Raw genomic sequence first — 22,691 nt, 5'->3', positions numbered from 1 at the left:
GATATTCTCTTCACCAAATGGCTAAATGAGAAAATCTGGTTCTTATAAATTGTAGGTCCAAATCAGCAGAACATCTTGAAATTTATATACATAACTTATATACTTAGTGTGCAATTATGTATATATCAGGGAAAGTGTGAAAGAGAAAAAATAAATGGAGAAGTGAATATAAGACAAGAGAAAGGAAGGAAATACAAAAGAAAAGAAGGCAGTCATATTTACTGCAAAATATTCCTTAAAATCTGAATTACTTTATCCAAGTTAGCAAGGTAGAACATATTATATTTAAACCTTGTAAACACTTCATTTAATATGCATTACCAGATGCCAGATATTTTGTGAATTTTAAGCAGTAACATTTGTTGTTGTTGTTGTTTTCTTTTTTTTTTTGAATTTTTGAATTTTATTTTATTTATTTTTTATACAGCAGGTTCTTATTAGTCATCAATTTTATCCACATCAGTGTATACATGTCAATCCCAATTGCCCAATTCATCACACCACCACCACCACCCCCCGCTTAAGCGGTAACATTTGAAAGAATTAAAGGTTAACCAGGTTTTCTGCACTGAAACACTGGATTAAATTTAAAACATCAAGACCATTAAGGGAGATTCCCAGATAGACAGGTCTAGTGATATACTACCCAGATAATTTTAGGATTCAGCTAAGCTGATACGAATTGAAAAAGGGTATAAATGAGCTTTTTTTTCTTTTTTTCTTAAAAAACATCTTTGATCCTAAAAGGCACTTCTGGCCACAGTTCATAGTCAAACTGATGGTTGAGTTATATCATGCTAACAGGATGGCTTTCTCATTAAACATAATCCTTTCATGAAATTTAAACAAAATCTAAATTTAATTATAAAATACAAAAGTGTACAAACTTTTAAAAGAAAAGAAATACTACATAAGTTCAGAATTAAAATAATTAAAACAACATTGGGTGTTTGAAGCTGATGAGCTAGTTCCCCTGAAAATGCTATCTGATTATTCAGGAAGAAGGAAAACCCTCATATGGTCCTGATAGCACATGGAATTTTGGTGGGTCAATTAGTTTTCTGGATAGTTACCAATTGCATTACAACAAGAAAAAGAAGAACAACTAGAATTCATGGTATACTATTGTTATACTGCAAAACTTAATTTCATAAAGTGGTCAGTACTTAAAATTTGGGGACAAATCTGTTTGTATGTGTGTTTATACAAAACTGTTTGTATGTGTGTTTATATGTGTGTGTGTTTACAGCATTTTTAACAGAAAAGTGTGAGTAACACTGTCTTCCAGTCAAAATTCTTAGTGTTCATGATCAGGAAAAATTTACCTTGGGTTGGAATGAAGTCCCATATGCTTGAAAGTAAAATTTGAACTGGTCTTTATTTATTTGAAATCTCTTGCTTAATTCAATAAATGTACTATTAATTAGAGCAAAAAATGATCAGTGCCTTTTTGTTATCAGGCCATAATTCTTTCAAAATTTTAAGTAAATGCCAAGTTTAGTTTTTTCACACTCATTTAATTTTCCATTTTTCTGTTTTATGTCTAACTAATATAATGCTAATGCTATCTATCTCTTCCAAGATCACAGCCTACTTTGAGGAAAACTAAGAATTTATCTTATTGGAGGGCCATTAACAGAGAACAAATTCAAATCTCATTAAAGGTCCTGCTCAATTAGTGGCATATGTTTCAGAATTCATGGCATACTGCCCTCAGTTAAATGGAAGCAACTACATTTCAAGTCTGACTGGATTTTAGCAGGAACTAGAAAATTGTGCAATGCCTTCATGATTATGGGCCAAAAAGGGACTCTTTAATTATAAAATCATAATATTATTACAAAACTATTCTTAAACACCTTCAATCTGATCTCATATTGTATACATGCTGTATATTACATTAGAAAAAAGTATAAGTTAACAATTTTTTTAAACATATTTATTGGAGTATAATTGCATTACAGTGTTGTGTTAGTTTCTGTTATATAACAAAGTGAATCAGCTATATGTATACATATATACCCATATCCCCCCTTCTTGCATCTCCCTCACACCCTCCCTATCCCACCTCTCTAGGTGGTCACGAAGCACCTAGCTGATCTCCCTGTGCTATGCAGTTGCTTCCCACTAGTTATCCTTTTATATTTGGTAGTGTATATATGTCAATGCTACTCTCTCTTCATCCCAGCTTACTAATCCCCCACCCCGTGTCCTCAAGTCCATTCTCTACATCTGCATATTTATTCCTGTCCTGCCCCTAGTTTCATCAGAACCATTTTTTTTTTTTTTTTTTAGATTCCATATATATGTGTTAGCATACGGTATTTGTTTTTCTCTTTCTAACTTACTTCACTCTGTATGACAGACTCTAGGTCCATCCACCTCACTACAAATAACTCAATTTCATTTCTTGTTATGGCTGAGTAATATTCCATTGTATATATGTGCCACATCTTCTTTATCCATTCATCTGTCGATAGACACCTAGGTTGCTTCCATGTTCTGGTTAATGTAAATAGTGCAATGAACACTGTGGTACATACCTCTTTTTGAATTATGGTTTTCTCAGGGTATATGCCCAGTAGTGGGATTGCTGGGTCATATGGCAGTTCTATTTTTAGTTTTTTAAGGCACCTCCATACTGTTCTCCATAGTGGCTGTATCAATTTACATTCCCACCAACAGTGCAAGAGGTTTCCCTTTTCTCCACACCCTCTCCAGCATTTATTGTTTGTACATTTTTTGATGATGGCCATTCTGAGTGGTGTGAGGTGATACCTCATTGTGGTTTTGATTTGCATTTCTCTAATGATTAATGATGTTGAGCATTTTTTCATGTGTTGTCTTGCTAGCTGTCTTGCTAGTCGATTGGCATGGGGTGTCCAGCACTGGAGCTTGCTGGCCATTGAGTGGAGCTGGGTCCTAGGGTTGAGACAGAGATCTCTGGGAGAGCTCTTGCTGACTGATATTACGTGGGGCCAGGAGGTCTCTGGTGGTCCAATGCCCTGAACTCGGCTCTCCCACCTCAGAGGCTCAGGCCTGACATGAAGCTGGAGCACAAAGACCCTGTCAGCCACACGGCTCAGAAGAAAAGGGAGAAAAAAAGAAAGAAAAAAAAATTATTAAAATAAAAAAAATAATAATAATTTTAAAAAAAGAAGAGAGCAACCAAACCAATAAACAAATCCACTAATGATAACAAGTCCTAAAAACTAAATTAAAATAAACCTAAAAATTAGAAACAAATCAGTCACAGGCAGCAAACCCCAAGTCTACAGTTGCTCCCAAAGTCTACCACCTCAATTTTGGGATGATTCATTGTCTATTCAGGTATTCCAGAGATGCAGGGTACATCAAGTTGATCGTGGGGATTTAATCTGCTGCTCCTGAGGCTGCTGGGAGAGATTTCCCTTTCTCTTCTTTGTTTGCACAGCTCCTGCGGTTCAGCTTTGGATTTGGACCTGCCTCTGCATGTACGTTGCCCTCAGGCATCTGTTCCCACCCAGACAGGACGGGGTTAAAGCAGCGGCTAATTAGGGGACTCTGCCTCACTCAGGTGGTGTGGGAGGGAGGGGTATGGTCGTTATAATTGGAATGTGGGGCAAGCCTGCTGCATCAGAGGCCAACGTGATGTTGCCACAGCCTGAGGCACATCTGTGTGTTCTCCCAGGGAACTTGTCCCTGGATCACGGGACTCTGGCAGTGGTGCACTGCACAGGCTTCCAGGGGGGTGTGGATAGTGATCTGTGCTTGCACACAGGCTTCTTGGTGGCTGCAGCAGCAGCATTAGCATTTCATGCCTGTCTCTGGTGTCCTAGCTGATAGCCAGGGCTTGCGCCCATCTCTGGAGCTGGTTTAGGCGGTGCTCTGCCTTCTGTGGGCAGACAGGGAAGGAATCCCCTCTCGTCGTGCACCCTGAAACAATGGTCCCTTGCCTCTTAGGCAAGTCCAGTCTTTTTCCCGGACTCTCTCCCAGCTAGCTGTGGCGCACTAGCCCCCTTCAGACTGTGTTCACGCAGCCAACCCCAGTCCTCTCCCTGGGATCGGACCTTCGAAGACTGAGCCTCAGCTCCCAGCCCCCGCCCGCCCCGGCGGGTGAGCAGGCAAGCCTCTCGGGCTGGTGAGTCCTGGTTGGCACTGATCCTCTGTGCGGCGGTCTCTCCGCTTTGCCCTCTGCATCCCTGTTGCTGCGCTCTTCTCCGCAGCTCCAAAGCTTCCCCCCCCCCGCCATCCCCCGTCTCCCCCAGTGAAGGGGCTTCCTAGTGTGTGGAAACCTTTCCTCCCTCCCAGCTCCCTCCCACTGGTGCAGGTCTTGTCCCTATTCTTTTGTCTCTGTTTTTTCTTTTTTCTTTTGCCCTACCCAGGTACGTGGGGAGTTTCTTGCCTTTTGGGAAGTCTGAGGTCTTCTGCCAGCATTCAGTAGGTGTTCTGTAGGAGTTGTTCCACATGTAGATGTATTTTTGAAGTACTTGTGAGGAGGAAGGTGATATCCACGTCTGCCATCTTGAAGGTCCCCCAAGTTAACAATTTTTGGTAAGTCAAAATAATTTCCCAACATCAGAAATACTAAAATGTTTTAAGAATCCTGGCATAAAAATAAAATCAAGTTCAATTACTGTTATCAAGGACTGCATTATTATACATCTATTTCAGATTAGTCTTAAAAATGGGCTACCACTATTACTTCTTTAACAATACCAATTTCAGTAACGTTTAACACTTACTGAATCCTTACTATTTTCTTTTTTTTGAATTTTATTTATTTTTTTATTGGAGTATAGCTGCTTTACAATATTGTGTTAGTTTATACTGTACAGCAAAATGAATTAGCTATACATATACATATATCCCCTCTTTTTTGGATTTCCTTCTCATTTAGGTCACCACAGAGCACTGAGTATAGTTCCCTGTGCTATACATTAGGTTCTCATTAGTTATCTATTTTATACATAGTATCAATAGTGTATATATGTCAATTCCAGTCTCCTAGTTCATCCCATCCCCCCTTCCCCCTTGGTATCCATACGTTTGTTCTCTACATCTGTGTTTCTATTTCTGCTTTGTAAATAAGATCGTCTATACCTATTTTTCAGATTCCACATATACATGTTAATATACCATATTTGTTTTTCTCTTTCTGACTTATTTCACTCTGTATGACAGTCTCTAGGTCCATCCATGTCTCTACAAATGGGTACATATATACAATGGAATATTAGCCATAAAAAGGAACGAAATTGAATCCTTAGTATTTTCTATGTCCTGAGAAAAATATGTTTTTCCATTTCACTTATCCTCCAAACAACACCGAGTTTCCTATTAATCCTTCCTAGATTACAAAGGTAGAATCTGGAAAAAAATTTACAAAAGCTAAGAAAATTGTTCAAAACACTCAATAAATGGCAGAGACTACTTCAAACCCAGATGTGACTAATTTCCTGATCCATGTTCTTATTGATTCTGGCTTAGTATTTTCCTCTGTACTTCACAGCTAGATGTTTGCAACAACTTTCTAAAATAAATTCTACTGAAAATCTACAAACTGCTATCAGATTATCCCCAAAGTGTGTTTGTTGTCACCTTCTCTGGATTTTTTTACTAGCTTCCCACTGGCTACTGGATTACCTAAAATGATCATCTGTACATTCACATTCCTCTCTCTATTGTCCCCACACTCCCATCTCAGCACTCCCACAGCCTCATATCTTCTTCAACCTGCCTCGACTACTTCAAATTCCCTGAGCATGGTCATGATTTTCTCTCATCTCTTATTCACTCTCCAGCACTCTGAATTTTGAAATCGGGTGTGTTAAAGGCCTTTCCCAAATATGGCATCTTTCCCATGAAATCTTTTCTAACAACTTTCTACCCTCTATCTTTCAACCTCCCCCAGTTTCTGTAACCTTACATGGCTTCTTTGCCATTCACTGCCTTGTTGATTGCAGTATTACTGCATATGTGTTATTCGAATAATGTGAGGTCTTGTCCATACATTGAATACAGACACCTCAGAACTGTGCCCGTGTGTTTTGTTGACTGAGAAAAGAAAAAAGCACAACGTGAGAGTTGTAAGTTAAGTTTTACTTGGGGCAAAATGAAGACTACAGCTTGAGAGGTAGCATCTCAGATAGCTCTGAGGAACTGCTCTGAAGAGCTGGGGGTGGGGGGAGAGGAGTCAATATACTGTGATTTGGGTGAAGGGGGAGATGTGCAGTCAAGCACACATTTTGGCAGAGGCTTGCTGCTAGTCATAGGAACAGATGTCTCCATTAAAGATTTTAGTGCTTTCCTAGATATGAGAAGATGCAAGAAATTGGGCTCATAAAACCTTCTCCTGAAAATATCTAACTCTCTGAAGGCCTGTTCTGCCAGGTTTTCCCAGAGCACAGAGTGTCTCATTCCTGATCTCCACCCTGAACTACTTTCAGGTGTTGTAGGTCAGCAATTGCAGTAGCTAGTGACTCAATCCTTGTAGAGACAGATGGCAAGTGACAATTTTTATTTGGCAGTTTCTAGGCTAATTTCTTTCTTATAGAACTTACTTTGAGGTCTGTGTTTATAAAGAAATGCAGAGTCTAATAGAATGAAAAAAGATAATTTGATAAGACACATTCCTCTGTGATAGTTATTACATTTTTTGTAGGTTGGTTTGATTTTAGTTTAGTTACTTTGAAAAATCAGGGAAAAGTTGGCACTACCAGTTTGCCTAGGGACTAGGATTCAGTGCTTTAAAAATTTTGTTTTGAGGAAGATGCCCAGCTTCCATACAATGGTATTGCAAATTTGTTATAGTTCCTTGTTAATACTTTGTATTTTTCATTTTGGATTCTGAATTCAGGGATATGTGAATGTGGGAAATGGTAGTAGCAAAGAACTCTTTCAAAAAATGATAAAATTTAGAAAACTCTTAGTTGGAGCTAAGGATTAACTTTTTAGACTAACTGGGAAAGAGTTCAGTAGCAATTAAAATTGACTAGTTAGTAACACATAATAGCCTATTAGAGATGAATACAGATAGTGAATGTAATACAGATATTGCATATAATCTTCAGGTTTTAAAAAGGAGTTGTGTGGGAGAGGCTTTGGAAATGTGTAGAACTCTGGTAGATAAGAAATGAAAACTGCTCCAGAGAATATGCTTATGCAAGTGGGTATGAGAAAAGTTTATATGACTGTTTGGGGAAGAGTAAATTGTATTAAATGTTTTAGATCTTTCTGGATAATGAGTTCTAAGGCTGCTAGAAATATATATATTTTTAAATATGTTTCATCCAAAGTAAATATTACTGTTAATTTTGATTTTCTTTTGTTTTCATGTAGAAACAAAAGTTTGTCATTTCCTCCCCCTTCCCCTGCCTTTCACGCCCTGCCCCTTAAAGTGGTTTTAGAGGTGTGTGGTCTGTTTTCATACTGTATATTGTAATGTCTAGTAGTTGCCTGCGTTTCCGAAGTCACCTAGAGATTACCTCAGCATCTTCATGTAGCATTTTTATGCAGTCATCCTGTTACCTCATCTCAAATGCCAGGAAATAGCCTGACCAGATGCAGATAAAAATATTACACTCTGTTTTAATGCCATTATTTGAATTTCAAAAAAGAGGAAATGATCCTTAATTGTAGATTCAATTGTTATTTGCAGGTGCAAAAGGGAACTTTGGCTGCCTCATTTAATAACCTGTTCCAAGAGTTCAAAGGTGAATTAAAAGGATAGTGAAATTTAATAAATGCCTGATTTAACTAAGTGTTGCCTAGACAAGTTTATGAGTCCTTCAGGGAAGGAACAGTACATTATACAGCAAAAGGAACTTCTATTAGCTAATCACACGACATCAGAAAGGTATAAACCTGTTTTTCTCTTTTAAAACATCCATGCTTAATTTTTTATCTCTTGCCAAGAAAATGATTAAAGTTTATTGTTATTCATGGTCTAGGTTTGGAAGACATAAGTGTGTCTGAAACTTGCCTACTCCACATTTCTACTCAAATAATTCAGCTTCTGCAGAGAGGGATATTTTATTACTGTGGGAAGAAAAATAAAGAAACATAGGGATTAAATGGAATATGTTTCTTGGTTTCCTACATTAACTGATTTTGAGGTTATTTCTTCCTTCAGCTGTTGTATGAGCAAAAAAGCAATAAAAAAGTGCATTTCCATGATCGATTATATGCTGGGATATAAACAGTAGAGTTTTTTTTTTTTTTTTTTTTTATCAGACTCTTCATTTTCAATAGCCTGATATTTTGCTGAACATTCCTATACATTAAAAAAATCTGACATGTATTGGAATATAATCTTTTACATGGAGAACACAATTTTTCTCTTTGGTTAATAGGATTTCCTTAAACTTATTGTGAAATTATCTTGCTGCATCTAGATGCAATAGTTCTGATTTCAATGTAAGGTCCTCCTTTTTCATTCATTGTGAACTGATTCTCCATACATGGACTTTATATTTTTATCCAAATGCATGCTTCAAGTACAACAATCAGAATGAAATACCAGAGTGTGGCTATGTTTTTACAGGAGTTTTCTACATCCAAAGTTTAGCTTCTTGTTATCATCTTTATAAAATTTAGTAGAAATCTCAGTAAAACAAAACAAACAAACAAAAAGACTGTCTTAAAACAGAAACAAGGCTTAGGCAAGTTAAAAAAATAGTAATTTGTGAGATTTTAAATAATTACATAATTCTTGGGAAAATCTGAAAATTAAATAGCTAGACAGTAAAGTCAACAACAGATTGGGAAGACCAAGATCCACTTATCTCTTGTATACATGTCATGCTAAGTTAGTATATGCGTATCTCCTATATATAGGATACATACATGCATGCACACACACACACACACACACACACACACACACACACAGATCAGTTAGGTCCTGTTAACTTCTATTTGGTCTCTGAAATCTTTACTGAGTATTCACATATATATCTCAATATTTCATTCCTTATAATTACATAACTAAGGGAAACCATTATAGGTTCCCATAGACACGAACATACAAATCGACTGTAAAGAGTTATGAGAGGTATTTATATAATTTGAGTTTCTACTGTATAATGGGTAATTATTTTATAATAATAAAAATAACAATTTATTGATTATATATGCTTTATTAGGCATCATACCAAGTACTTTAACTACATTTCACATTTATTTTTCATAGCAAAGATATGAGATATACACTGCTATTGTCTTTATTTTACAGATGAAGAAACAGGTTTACAGAATTTAAATAATTAGTCTAAGATCATAGGGCTAGAAAACAGAAGAGTTGGGGCTGTTCTATTGGTTTACCTAACCTAAATTTTTTCAACATACCGTATTAAAAATATAAAAAATTTTAAACCTCTTGCATAATTTTCTTCCTGATCATAACGAGTTCTTTTAGAGTCCTGTTATGTTTCTTAATATAAAGAAACCTGGGTACAATCAATGACCATATATTATGATTAATTAATTAGAAAACTGAGATATTTTCAGTGTAATTTTTCACAACATAAATAAACTATATTCTAGTTTAATTGCTTTCATAACTGATCTTTCAATTGGTTTAAAAAATAGAAATAATATATGTTTGCTTCTTAACAATAAAACTAAAATACAAATTCCACACTCAGGTATATCCACCTGAAGTTGTGAAAAATGATTTTTCAAACTTAATGATCTTAATGCTTTTTATTTCTTACATATGTTCAATACTCTGTCTAGTTATATGAGTTAAAAAATATTCTACCTAGTACATGAGGGTTTGTAAACATATTGTTTATATTAAATGTCTGGTGTTTGGCACTGCTGTTCAATACAAACATCTGGATTTTACCTCAAATACTTAAAATTGTTGACATAGCAATCTTTGATAGTTTTGTAAGTGAGGGGCATATAAAAACAATGAGCTTGATATAAACTAGAAGAAGGGTTTAGGAATAGGAGTTAGGAAAAATGAGTGCAAGTTGAGAAAAGAGGTGCATAGATCTGGGTCAGAGAGAAAAGGTCAGAAAGATGAAAAGAAAAGTCTTGGAAGGTATGTAGGGGATGACTGAAAACAGATGCTGGCAGCGGTCAGCCAAGAGGAGATGATGATTCTGAAAGTTATTTATCCTTTAAAGATAGAGAAACAGAAGTGGCCTTCTGTATCCGAAGGGAAAGACTGAAAAGAATATGTGTTATCCACCTTTGAAGAGAAAAATCATGAACTCAAAGCCAGTATGTGCGTACCACAGGGGTGGATCATTGTTCTTGCAAAAATGGAGTTAATATGAATATCTACTGAAAAGGGTCGTTGTAGAGCATTTAAAAAGTTAATACATAAGCAAGGACTAAGGATGTAAATGCTGTCAATTATTATTATTATTATAATTATTTCAATATTACTTAATTTGCCATTCCCTAGTTTTCTATGACTAGAAATATTTGGGAAGTAGAGGCATAGGAAAAAAGTAAAGGGGTAATGGAATCATCCTGATTTGAGATATTTGTGATATCAAAGGTCTAAATAGAGTTTTCATTTTTGTTTATATTTTCAGTGTAATGTTTCAGGAAAAATGTATAACAAAATTCCTATTGTAGTATCAGATAATGTTTTCAAGAGAAAATATTGAAGAATTATTTCTTATAGGAAGATTTTTAAGTTTATACATTTAAAATGACAATATTAACTAGGTAAATGAGATAACTAAAAATTAATTTATCTTTGTTTATAATTTGTTTTTCTCAAGATTATTGGAAGGAATTTCAGGAAAAACACTGGAGGGCAGATAAATATCTTTTAATTATAAAATCAAGGGCATAGAAGATTTAGATTTATCTTTTAAATGGAAGACCTTTTAAAACATGATATAAACTAGTGAAAAAATTTAGGTGAAGACATTAATAGTAGTTTATTTCAAGAAGTCCTGTAAGTTTATTTTCCAACGAGCAAAAGGTTATGCAGTACTTAAATGTAGTAAATTACAGAGTACTAAAATGTTACCTGTCATCATGACAATATTTTAGTTTGTTGTCATGGTGAGAAAACTAATTTGCATTTGGAAAAGAAGACTAATATTGCTAGCTACTTGCCAAATATGATATTTTAAAATATCCTATTTCATTCTTATCTTAAAATTGTAAACATTATGCAGTTTTCAAATACACAAAGATATAGAAATGTTATGTATATGTGTTAACTATTTTAATGCATTTGGAACAAAATCTGCATTACTGAAACCTAATCATTTTATATTCAGACTGCAAGTGGTGTTCAGTCAAGTGAAAAACATGAATCAAGCAATATGAAGGCAATGTGTAACCTACCAAATTATCCCTTTGAGGCTATGTTCTTGATTTTGTATAAGCAAAATTTCTTGAAATAGACATGAAATATAATCAACAGATCTCTTAATGTGTCATGGTTTTCCATAAGGTTCTTCCCTTTGTTTGCACAGCTGCTTTCTAGAGACCTGTATATCACATTTCCCTTACATTATTGTCAATGCTGTTTTAAACCTAGTGACCATTTCCAGGAAGAAAGTTGCTTGCACATATGCCTGATCTTATGAAAACTTAATCCACTGTTTCATAATCATTGAAAACTTCAATTTTTGTACAGTCAAGATGTTTAGATTGTTCAATATATTGTTAAACTGTGATTTCATTAAAAAGGGAGAAATATTTATGAAAATTTATGCTGGAGAATATAGTATAGCATATTCCAAAATGTATTGCATTCAATCATTAGAAATATTATGTTATTGGGCAATTGATTTATAGATTGATTTATTGGCTTTGAAGAAATGTGGCTCAATCTTGAAATAATATTTGGCTCCAAAATAAAACTGATAGATAGGCCAATAGTGATGTGAACTTGATGCTGAATTACATGATTGATTTTTGAGCACATACACTTCTTTTTTTTAAATTGAAGTATGGCTAATTTACAATGTGGTGTTAGTTTCAGGTGTACAGCAAAGTGATTCAGTTATATATATATATATATTCTTTTTCAGATTCTTTTCCATTATAGGTAATTATAAGATATTGAATATAGTTCCCTGTGCTATAGAGCAGGTCCTTGTTTACCTATTTTATATATAGTAGTGTGTATATGTTTATCCCAAACTCCTAATTTATCTCCCCCCGGCCCCTGGCTATCCCCTTTGGTAACCATAAATTTGTTTTCTATGTCTCTGAGTCTATTTCTGTGTTGTAAATAATTCATTTATATAATGTTTTTAGATTCCACATATAAGTGATATCATATGTATTTGTTTTTCTCCGTCTGACTTATTTCACTTAATATGATAATCTCTAGGTCCACCCATGATGCTGCAAATGGCATTATTTCATTCTTTTTTTATGGATGAGTAATAATCCATTGTTTATATATACAACACCTTCTTTATCCATTCATCTGTTGATGGACACTTAGGTTGCTTCCATGTCTTGGCTATTGTAAATAGTGCTGCTATGGACACTGGGGTGCATGTATCTTTTCTCTGGATATATGCCAAAGAGTGGAATGGCAAGATCATACAGTAACTCTGTTTTGAGTTCATTTTTGTATATGGTGTTAAAGAATGTTCTAATTTCATTCTTTTACATGTAGCTATCCAGTTTTCCTAACATCACTTATTGAAGAGATTGTCTTTTCTCCATTGTATATTTTTGCCTCCTTTTTCATAGATTAATTAATAGACCATAAGTGTGTGGGTTTATTTCTGGGCTTTCTATCCTGTTCCATTGATCTATATGTCTGCGTTTGTGCCAGTACCATTCTGTTTTGATTACTGTAGCTTTGTAGTATAGTCTTAAGCCAGGGAGCATGATTCCTCCAGCTCCATTCTTCTTTCTCAAGATTGTTTTTGCTATTTGTGGTCTTTTGTGTTTCCATACAAATTAAAAATTTTTTGTTCCAGTTCAGTGAAAAATGCCATTGTTAATTTGATAGGGATTTCATTGAATTTATAGATTGCCTTGGGTAGTATAGTCATTTTAACAATATTGATTCTTCCAGTCCAAGAATGTGGTATATCTTTCCATCTGTTTGTGTTGTCTTTATCTGCTGCCAGCTTCATTTTTGCAAGGGTCCATTACCTGCAACATTGGACACCTCCTCTTCCAGTGTCCACTGTTACTGCTACAGTGAATTTCTCACTGTCTCTCAATGTTTTAGGTTCTTTCATGCTTTTGAGCCTTTCCATAGGATGACATTCCCCTGATTCTTTAATGGTAAAATGATCCTTCAGAAACCCAGTTCATATGTCACTTCCTCTTTGAAGCTCTTATACTCAATAACAAAGATGAACACACTTACTGAAGCATGGGTAAATAAAATGATTAAGGACTTAACACATAGAGAAATATAGGAAGCCAAAATTCAGTTGATATTCAAGATATGAATATTAAAACAAGTAGTCATGAGGTGGAGACCAGCAAAAAGATAAATATTTAAAATATTCTAGAGCCAGAGTTTGCAAGGTAGCTAAATGTCACTTATCTCTTACTGATGGGAATGTAATTTTTTTTTTTTTAATGAATTTACTGGAGGAAAAATTAGCAATCTATTTTAAAAAGTCTTAAAATATAATATTTATCCTATGATTCTAATTCTAGAAAGTAATCTAAAAGAAGTAGAGATGTGGGGCTTCCCTGGTGGTGCAGTGGTTGAGAATCTGCCTGCTAATGCAGGGGACATGGGTTCGAGCCCTGGTCTGGGAAGATCCCACATGCCGCGGAGCAACTGGGCCCGTGAGCCACAGCTACTGAGCCTGCGCGTCTGGAGCCTGTGCTCTGCAACAAGAGAGGCTGCGATAGTGAAAGGCCTGCGCACCGCGATGAAGAGTGGCCCCCGCTTGCCGCAACTAGAGAAAGCCCTTGCACAGAAATGAAGACCCAACACAGCCAAAAATAAATAATAAATAAATAAATTTATTAAAAAAAAAAAAAGAAGTAGAGATGTACAAAAATATTGGCTTAGATAAAGATCTTCAAAACCTTACTTTTAAATAATGGTATTTGGAAAAAGAATGATGGACTACAGACACTGATTAAAATTTTATTTGAAAAGAATATGTTATAACATGAAAATATCCATGTTACTACATTAAACAAAAAAGAGAATTATGAGTATCTTATATTTGTATAAAAATGCAGATACATAGAAACACTAGAAAGATATCCATACACAGTAACTCAGATGATGGGATTATGGGTGGTTTTTATTTTCTTGATCATAGTTTTTTATTTTTTCTAAGTTTTCTACAACAAATATATACTACATTTATCATCAGAATGTTTAAATGATTAATCATCCAGGTGTTTTAGTTAGTCCTGTCTTTGCTAGGACAAAAACAAATAAAATTTTATTTTAAGGAGATACATTACCATAGAGATATATTAGAAGTTATTTTCTTGACTTAAATGACCCAAAACAGTGCATAATTCATTTGCTTTCTAAAAATTAAATTTCAAACATACAGAAGAAGAATGATATTTGAAATAATCTCCATACCTGAAATATTGTCTGGGGTCAATTTACATATTTTCTGCATTTTCAGTATTTGCTAGTGTCTCTGGAAAGCACGGGGTGAAGGAGATTGGGAGATGGTTGGGATTGGATAGGAAGGATATTAGTTGGGTAGGATAGCACTGTCTTTTTTTTTTTTTTAATGTAGAGCAGTTCTGTCATAACATTGCTTATTTATTTATTTATTTATTTTTGGCTGCATTGGGTCTTTGTTGCTGTGCACAGGCTGTCTCTAGTTGTAGCGAGTGGGGGATACTCTTCCTTGCGGTGTGTGGGCTTCTCATTGCAGTTGCTTCTCTTGTTGCGGAGAATGGACTCTAGAGCACAGGCTCAGTAGTTGTGGCACACAGGCTTAGTTGCTCCATGGCATGTGGGATCTTCCCAGACCAGGGCTCGAACCCATGTCCCCTGCATTGGTAGGTGGATTGTTAACAACTGCACCACCATGTTATCTATATCTGTATCTATATCTTTACATCTTTGTCTATATCTAAGCCAATTAATGTTTATTGTAGATAATCCATAGATCCTAGTTGACCTTTTGCTACCCTATTAAGAGTCAAAACTGGAAGACAAATCTCGTGGTTTCTCCCAAAGTATATAGAGGATCCCTTCTGTTTATGGCATTAGGTCAAGACGTGTACTGCTATAGCACAGATTTGTAGGATGGCCTACTGTTTTTGTGTAACATTTTTAAGGTTCTCTCTTCTCCAGACTCCCATCATACAAAGACACATTAAACTCCAGCTTTTGCCAATCTTAGGTGTTCTTCTATGCACAGGAAACCTGCAGTGTATACATAAATTTAGAAGGGTTCAGAAGACTTGGGATTTTGCCTGGCAAACCGAAAGATGTGAAATATTTTCTGATGTATGAAGTACCACTCACTACTTTGTAGGTCAGGGGTAATTGAGCTGGATGTATGACTATAAGTGATTTGTTTATGATTTTGACTAGGTATATGTAATTTTTTTTATGCATGTTTCTTTAACAGTGGCTTCTCTGCTCCTTTGACTGGCGGGTAGTGTACAGACATTGACAAAACCGTATATTTCCTAAAAGTCCCTCCCGAAAAGAATTTTCTTTTGGACTTAACCTCTTCCTTCCTTCCTTCATCATTTTTAGTATATGTGATAGATAAGAAAAAAGGAAATATTTTCTTCTTTTTTTTGAGAACTTCTTTTTTTTTACCTGAATTATTATTCTCCTTCAAAAAATGGACATTGAAAGTTTTCCATTGCCCAGCTAATCCTCCTGTCTCTGGTATATGACATGCCATCACTTTTCCCCTGTGATTCTTCTTTCTCTCCTATCTACCAATATAGCCTTGTGTTTCTCTATTTTAACAACATCAACTAGAATTCCCTTAAAGATAACCTTTTCCAACTGTACTTAACTCTTCACAGTCGAGTTCCTTAAAGTCAGCCTGACAGTAATGGCTCCACTTCACACACATTACTCTTTGGAAATGTGGTCTCAATCAAGTTATTCGTGAACTCAAGGATTTGTTTTCAGTCACCACTCTTGAAATCCTTTTATAATTTGATTCTATTTAATGCCACTTATTTAAGTGGCAAAAATTATTTCTTGGACTTTTAAAAAACTTCCCTTCACATTTATTTCTCTTATCACGCCTGTATTGTATCCTTGGTGGGTCCTCCTCTTCTTCTCCTCTTCCTCAGCTTCCTCCCTCTTCCTTCCAAATGTAAGTCCCTCAGAGGTTCTTGTATATTAAGCTCTGCCATCTTTCCTCTTTTTTTTTTTTTTTTTGCCACTTTCTGTTTCAATTCCTAACATCATCTTTATTCTTCATTTTCCAGAACACTTTCTTCATTTTGCTGTGTGTTGTCTGTTTTGTTTTAAATCCATACCTGGCTTACTCCCTCTTCTTTAAGTTTAGACTGCATATGCCCTAATAATCTTTATATTTTTACACCTATCATAATTGGCTTTAAAGTGTTTTATGGAATTAAATTCCCTATTCTTTCTTCTGCACTTTTAATATTTCTGGAAAACTATTTTGTGTGTGTGTCCCCAAAGTGTTTTTCTGAATGGACTCAACAGGGATATTTTCTAAAAGGTGATGAAAACATGAATACTGTGGGTGGGAAGGGATGAATCCTAGCAAACTGTGTTGATTCACACCGTGCCAAGGAGCCGCCACTCTTTGCCTCTACTCCTCAGTCTCTCTCTCTCCCACTTTTGGACTTGGTTTAGATTCGTTGCACCCTACTCACTTGTCATGGGGGAAGAGGGTAGGTATGACATTTTTATCCTGTTAAGATATGGAAAGTGGATGTTTTAACATTGTTTCTGAGGAAATTTTTCTGAAATTAAAACCAAAAAAAAAAAAAATACAGAAACCTGAAAATTAATGGATTTTTACAGAGCATATTATTCTGTGGCCTTGTTGAACATATCCAGTGTATATAGTGTGGCCAAACTAGGCTGACTTAGCTCTTTACTCACCAAACCCATGATTCTTGAATTTGTCTGAGAGATGAAGACAGAGAGGATAGACAGTGTAGAGTACAGCTGCGTGGCAGTGGTATTTGGCTTCTGGATGGATTCCTGCAGAGCTCATGGGTAGACTCCACTAACAGGTCCCTATGTTTGGGTGACAACTTGATTGAAGGTGATAAATGGCAGAATTTGCTCACAGTTTTTATGGAATAGAGAACTGTAGAAACAGTAGTGATTATATTTAGTTATATTTCTTTTTCTGCGCATTAGAACATGGTCTTCTCTAGATTGCTTTTCTTCACAGGGAATGAAAGCAGCATATAGTCTACAAGATTGCCTGGTGTGAGAGTAGCTCTGTTTCTAAGAATCATTGAAACAGCCAGATTTTTAGTTTTCATGAAACTTCTCTTAGTAAGAGGCACTTTTACAATCAAAAAAATGTAGATTAGTGAGCATGAATGATAAAAAGAGTTCAGAGAAGGTAGCCTTGAAGTATAAATCTGAGAGATACTCTCATGGGTTTATATATGGGAGAAGATGAAAGCTGAAATGTCTGAGCTCAACAAGGTAGAAATGTCAGGTACTCATGACAGGCTAGAGATAAACCTCAGATTATAGAGGTTTCTTCTGAAGTCTTCTGTACATCTAAGTCAGAGACGCTTATGCAGTTGGTTCCCAAAAGAGGATTATCCTCTTTGAGTGATCAGTCCTCACTCTGAGATTGGTGCATTAAGACTTCCAAGAAATTCTCTAAATTCAAATCTTTTGAATTGTAAAAATCTTAATATAGGCCTGAGAGTTTGGCAGGCAGGAGTCAATTTGGTTTAAACAAACCAAACAATTGAACAGATTAAAAAACAATGCTAGGTTACTTCAGCCCAAAATAAAGACAGATTTATATATTATGTATTCTGAGTATTAACTAAAGTAGAAATTGTTAGAAAATTAATCTATACACACAACAAGAATACTGAATATTTTAAATGCTAAACCAATCTTCACCAGTTTTTAAGGTGTTGATGCATTATTTATGTTTTTATTGCATGGGTTTCCTGGAGCACGCATTTATTTCTCTTTTGGTGGTTTATTGAGAACACAAAGCATTTGCCTCATTGCACTCTTTTTGTTTTAGAAGGGCTTACATTTGAAAGAGGTTGGCTTGTGGGTCTATTTTTGTTTTATATCAGTTCTTTTTTCTATCATTTTGTGAACATCTTGCTCCCAAACACTCATCTGCAGATAAGATTCCTGAGACTGGTAGTAGTAGTATACTGATAAATGGATTTACTGCAATTTGTTAATCCATTCACTTGCTGATGACCATTGGGTTATTTCCAGTTTGGACTATTAAACTAATGCTTCAGTGAGCATATTTCTATAAGGCTTTTTATATGGGGTATGATTCCTTTTCTCTCAGGTAAATACTAAGAGTAGACTGGATTATATGATACATGCATACTTTGCTTTTGAAAAAATGGTCAACTTTTTCCAACTTCTTGTGTTATTATATATTTCAACCAGCAGTATATGAGAGTTCCATTTTCTCTACATCCTTGTCAATGCTTAGTATGGCCAACTTTTAAAATGTTAACTGTTCTAATCGGTATTTAGTTGTCTCTCATGTGGTTTCAATTTGCATTTCCTAATGAATAATGATGTTGAAATCTTTTCTTTCTTTCTTTTTTTTTTATATACAGCAGGTTCTTATTAGTTATCTATTTTATACATATTAGTGTATATATGTCAATCCCAGTCGCCCAATTCATCCCACCACCACCCACCCCCCACCCTCCGTTTCCCCCCTTGGTGTCCATATATTTGTTCTCCACATCTGTGTCTCTATTTCTGCCTTAATGAAATCTTTTCCTGTACTTATTTCCCATTCACATATCATCTTTGGAAAGCTGTCCAAATATTTTCCTCATTTTTTATTGGATTGTTTGCTTTCTTAAGTTCTGTCTATAAACTCTTAACAACAAGTCTTTATCAGATATATGCTTTGCAAATATTTTCCCTAAGTTTATGGCTTTGTCTTTTCATTTTCTTAACAGTGTCTTCTGAATAGCAGAAGGTTTAAATTTTGGTGAAATTCAATTTATTCATGTTCTTTTATTGATTGTGCTTTTCATGTCACATTTAAAAATCTATGCCAAAATGCAAAATCACACAGATTTTCTATGTTTTCTTTCAGAACTTTTATAGTTTTATGTTTTATGTTAGATGTATGATCCCATTATGAATTGATTTTTGTGTGTAATGTGAGGTATGTATCAAAGTTTATTTTTTGCAGCTGTATATATCTAATTATTACAATGTCATTTGAAAGGATTATTCTCCACTGAATTACCTTCACACTTTTTTCAAAAATCAGCTATCTATATATGTGTGGGTCTACTTCTGAACTTCTTATTCTGTTCTATTGATCAATTTGTCTACCTTTATGCCAATACCAGACAGTTTTGACTATTGTTGCTTTTTAATGTCTGGAAATCAGGTAATGCTGGTCTTCCAACTTTCTTCTTTTTCAGTTTTTTGTGTGTTTTAACTCCTTTGGATTTAGACCCTTTACCCAGGTTTTCGTAGTGTTAATATCTTACATAACCATGGCATATTCATCAAGACAAAGAAATTAACATTGGTACAATACTATTAACTGAACTACAGATTTTAATAGAATTTCACCAGATTTTTCTTTAATATCTTCTTGTTGACCCAGGATCCAGTCCAGGATACCATATTACCTATAGTCATTATGTTTAGATTTCTCCAGTGTGTGACAGTTTCTCTGTCTTTCCTTGTTTTTCATGACTTTGGCACATTTGAAGAGTACTGGTGAAATATTTTGTAGCATTTTCCTCAGTTTGGGCCTGGCTGGTATCTTATGATAAGATTGGGTTCATGGATTTTGAAAAAGTGTATTATCTTTTTTATATATTTTTAGATTCGACTTGCTAAAATTTTGTTTGGAATTTTTACATCTATATGAAGAATATTGGTCTATAGTTTTTTAATAATCTAATAATGTTTTTGTTTGAATTTGGTATCAGGGTAATGATTGATTCATAGAATGAGTTAGGAAGAAATTGTTCCATTTTAATTTTCTGGAAGAACATTTGCAGAACTAGTATTCTTTCTTTCTTAAATGTTTTGTGGAATGCATCAGGGAAGCAATCAGGGTCTTGTGTTTTCTTTGTGGGAAAGTTTTAAACTCCAATTTATTTAGTAGATTTGGGATCTTCAGGTTTTCTATTTATTCTTGAGTGAGCTTTGGCAATTTTTATCTTTCAAGAAATCTGCCCTTTTCCTCTGAGTTGTCTAATATATTGGCATAATATTATTCACAGAATTACCTTATTATCTTCTTAAATATCTGTAGAGTCCATAGTAATGCCAGCTCTCTCATTCCTGATATTTGTAATTTATGTCTTCATTTCCCTCGATATATCTGGATAAATATATTCAATTTCATTGATCTCAAAGAACCAGCTTTTTGTATCCCTGCTTTTCTTGTTTCTAACTTATTTAGCTTCCAATCTCTATTATTTTCTTTCTTCTACTTAATTTTAGTTTAATGTGCTCTTCTTTTTCTAGTTGTTTAAGGAGAAAGTTAATGTCATTATTTGAAAACTTCTTATAGAGTCATTTAATGCTACAGATATCAAAAGTTGATATCAAATGTTGATATATAGGAAATTTCTTGATCCATGTATATTGACTTAGTAAGGAGTGACTTCCTTGAACTTTCTGAATTTTAATATATATTGATTCTATTAGGTTTTCTATATTCTAAATTGTGTTTTCCAACCATACGCTATGCAGAGAGATTATTTAAATTCTTCCTTTTCAATAGTTATATATCTTTCTGTTTTCTGTTTCCTTCTTTACTGCATTGGCCAGATCTTAAACAACATTAAATTGTAGTAGTGATAGTGGATATGCTTGTCTATTTCCAATCTCTAATGGGACTAGCTCATATTTCAATGCCAACTGAATGATTTGATTTTGCTTTCAAATTAATGTTTGCTTTCATTAAATAATCAGTTTTTTCTTAGTAGTTTACTGACTGAGTTTTATGAGAAATGGAAGTTGGATTATATAAAATTACTTTTTTGAACACCCATTAAGATTTATTTGTGAATTATGAACATGACAAATTAAATGTTTCCTAATCATAAATCATCATTACATTGTTTGAATGAGATCAAGTTGGTGACAGTCAATTATTATTTTATTGTCACATTAAATTAAATGTTTTATTTTATTTAGGAATTTCACATGTGGTATGTGTTATCACTTTATTATTTTCATTTAAGTTTTGAACTACTACTTTTGTTATGTTTTAATATCAGAATTACATACAACAGTTTCAGAGAACAAATTTAGAAAATTTTTATGTTCATAATATTCTGAAAAAGTTTGTATAACATTATAAATATATCTTCATTGAAAGTTTGAAAGGACTCAACTGCAAAAAGAATTCGGGCACAGAGATTATTTGTGAATTAAGTCTTTCATAAGTCATATTCATTTTCTTCCCATAGTTATAGCTTCATTCAAATCTCCACCACTTCTTGCATTGTATTTAACATTTATATGCTTTAGCAAAACATTCTTTGAAATGGGAATGTTATTTGCTGAGTAAGTATGAAAGTGGAAAAAATTCAAAAATGTTATTTTTCTCTGTTTTTTTCTTTATCTTAAATTCTTGTTTGTTCCATTTGTTTTGAATTTCTTTATTCCCCTCCATATGATAGCAGGATTTCTACACTGCATTCTTCTCCTCGTCCCTCTTTTTTCTAAGTTTTCATTGCATCTGTGTGCCAGAACTTGGTTCATCCTTTAATGTTTCAATTTTCAGTGAAAATTTGTGTCAGATGTGTCTTTTCAAATTAGCATCAAGTTATGCAATTTTAAAGTTTTTATTGAAATTAAGAAACATAGAAAAATACACATAGCGTAACTATGTTAGAGCTCAATTATCGCAAAGTAAATTCACCCACACAATCAGCATCCAGGTCAAGAAACAAACCATTATCAACACCCCAGAAGCTTTGTGTTCCCTCCTAATCTCCACTCCCATAAATGTATTATTATCTTGACTACTAACACCATAGTTAGTATGAACTCATTTTATACTTTCACACATAAAATAATGAATTATTTTTTGAGCATATAATACTTTTCATTCAATATTTTGTGTGTAATATTCATCCAGGTAGTTGCATGATGCTAGATTTTCTGTTAATTTTCATTGTTGTTTGGTATTTTATTAAATGAATATATCACAATTTATTTATATATTCTATTATTGATGGACAGTTAATTCTAGTTTGAAGCTATTAGGAATAATGCTCCAATGAATATCCTAGTATATGTATTTTGGTACCAATATTTATGCATTGCATGCCTCTTGGAATGTACCTAAGAGTGAAATATAATATACACATATGTGTGTGTATATATAAAATATACTATTGGGACTTCCCTGGCAATCCAGTGGTTAGCACTCCGGCTTCCAGTGCAGGGGCCGTGGGTTTGATCCCTGGTCGGGGAACTGGGATCCCACATGCTGCACGGGGCAGCAAAAAAAAAAAAAAAAAAATACTATTAAGCTACATAATCACCAATTATTGGCTTTGTCAGTTTTCATATTATTTTAGTCACATTCTGATAATGTGCAGTAGGATCTCTCTGTAGTTTAAATATGCACTTCACT

The 22,691-nt window shown here is 34.4% G+C and overlaps 1 long non-coding RNA gene across 1 annotated transcript in view; it reads left to right on the top strand.

Annotated features, from left to right (window-relative positions):
- Positions 1-13,629: 13,629 nt before the first annotated feature.
- The window catches only part of LOC309660207, a 248,329-nt gene continuing 239,267 nt past the window's right edge, over positions 13,630-22,691 (top strand). The window contains exon 1 of the long non-coding RNA XR_014263270.1: positions 13,630-13,935. This is a non-coding gene — a long non-coding RNA (uncharacterized lncRNA). The remainder of the gene's footprint in view (positions 13,936-22,691) is intronic.

The sequence above is a fragment of the Balaenoptera physalus genome, assembly GCF_965194825.1.
Source record: "Balaenoptera physalus genome assembly, chromosome: 4".
NCBI lineage: Eukaryota > Metazoa > Chordata > Mammalia > Artiodactyla > Balaenopteridae > Balaenoptera > Balaenoptera physalus.
The sequence above is the reverse complement of the archived record's forward strand: the minus strand, read 5'-3'. Positions and strand labels throughout refer to the sequence as shown.